Consider the following 2,260-nt stretch of genomic DNA (forward strand, 5'->3'; position numbering starts at 1 on the left):
CTGTAAAGTAGGTTTTGAGGTTGAAAATCTTGAATGGGTCTCGGTGATTCGCCGTGTTTTGGTCATTTTTCTTTTAAAGGGTTCTGGGGCTTTGGGTTCTTCACAGAGTCTGAAATAGAAGTCTAGAACTGCGACTGGAGTTAGGATTTGAGCTTTAAACCCCCCTGGCGCTTGTAGCATATTTTGGGGATTCTGCGGCTATTTGGGAGTTGTGTGAACAACGAATGAGTGTGTTTATAGTGTCTGCCATGAAAGTTTAGGTCGCCCCACTGTTTGAGGTAGGGCTTCAGCTTAAGATACTAAAACCCTCGTGTTACGCTGTATTTTTCAACATAAGTTGCACTTTTAGACGACTGCAATGGCCGGCTCAGAGGTAGCAACTCCTGCATCCCCCAATGGCTCCGCCGTTCCTTCCAGGTCTTTCCTTGTTAAGGACGGTCCTATTCTGTCCATGATGAACAAGCGTCTCAGGGCCCTAAAAAAAGAAATATAACCGGATATTACAGATCGAGGACAGTAAAGCCAAGGGTAAAGTTATAAACAAAGATCAGGACGATGTGTTGAGGTCAAAGGCCAGTGTTGCCGTATTGATCGATGAGTACGAGAAACTTAGGCAGCCTCTTGTTGCTGCTGTGAAGGAAAAGATGGCCGAGAAAGAAAAGGAGTTACTAGAAGAGAATGCCTCCAGCAAGGAGCCTACAGCTGAAGATGGTGTGGTCACAGAGGGTTCCAGTATCTCGGAGAATGGAACCCAAGACACACAGGATAGTGATGAGGTGAAGACTAATGAAGCAACTCCTCCAGCAGAGGGAGATGTTGCCAAGGATGGCGTGGTGCTTTCTAATGAGGCCATTGTAGAGCTTTTGAAGATCTTGTACTTTTCTCATTTGTTCAATGTGACTTTGCAGAATGATTTTACTTGATGATGTGGACAAAAATGCATGAGCAAAGCTCCTGATTATCTTATGATTATGTGACTGATGATGCCATGAAACCCCTGGTAGAAGAGGATCTCGATGTATTGTCTATGTTTGGTTCACTCATGACTTCAAGGCCGCCCAATGCAACTCTTTCTCATAAGAGTGCCCTTCAGAGCTGCGTTCATCACACAAGGCAGTGGCTGGTTAACTCGGACAATCCTATTCATCCAGATAACGCAGTATCTTACTCTGATTTGAGGGAGAGGCTGAACAGAATTTTATTGTCCGAGTACTTTACCATGACTCTTGAGTTACAAACTGTCACTCAGCAAACTGTAACTACAACTACTAGACAATTTGTTACCCAAGTCTATGTGCACGAAAAATAACATTGAATCTCCTCCTTACCTAACTAATATCAATTTCATGATGGCACTGAAAAGTATTTTCAATTGATTGTGTCCTTCTGTCGACTCAACATTATCATATCGATGAAGTATGAATATAAAGGGAGGATTTGGTTCAGAAGTAAGTATCACGAATCTGAAACATTGCATGTGACTAGAATTTTAAATATTACCTTGCATTCGGTGCCCAAACGTTTGTTTTTGGCCATATTTTTTTTTTTGATGATAACATTTTGTTTAGATTACATATTGTGGTTTACAGTTTTGTAGCTAGTGATATGTAGCTTCACCGTAATAATAATCAATAAAAAAAACTTTATTTGGATTTTAGAATTTCATGTCGTGAACAGTGAATAATCATTTCTAATTCACGATCTTTGGATTCTTTTAACACTTTTCATATTGTAAGTGTATCATAGTGCCTTTAAGACATTCATAATAATAAATCTTATGAAGAAAAAAATCAAAACAATACGAAACAATTTTTTGTGATTTTATTATTTTTATTTTTATTTTTTAACAATCCAAAACAAATTTTAAATTTAAATTTTAGTTTAAAAAAAACAACAACAAAAACAAATAAATAAAAAAACAAAACAATTAAAAAAATATATAAAAATTAAAACAAGTAAAAAAATCAAAACAATTAAAAATAAAAATAAAAAAATCAAAACAATTAAAATAAATAAATAAATGAACATCAAAAACAATTAAAAAAAAAAACAAATAAATTGCAAATGGACATTTCATACCTCTTGAAAACAATTTATATTTTCTTGGAGTTACTTCAAAGGAACTTGTGCGCAAAGGCAACAGGTAAAAAAATTTCATTTTATTTCGTTGCTAACATTCATACTTGCATTTTATGTCCTTCAAAAAGCTCTCATAGTTTTCATGCAGAATTTGTACTAAGCTTTTATAGGTGCGCGACGA

At 36.1% G+C, this 2,260-nt stretch overlaps 1 pseudogene; it reads left to right on the forward strand.

Annotated features, from left to right (window-relative positions):
• The first annotated feature begins 262 nt into the window (after positions 1-262).
• Positions 263-1,309, forward strand: LOC149218968 (uncharacterized; annotated as a pseudogene).
• Positions 1,310-2,260: the final 951 nt, after the last annotated feature.

Source organism: Pinus tabuliformis, chromosome Q (genome assembly GCF_031772625.1).
Source record: "Pinus tabuliformis cultivar Carrire ecotype Pingquan chromosome Q, CPIR1, whole genome shotgun sequence".
NCBI lineage: Eukaryota > Viridiplantae > Streptophyta > Pinopsida > Pinales > Pinaceae > Pinus > Pinus tabuliformis.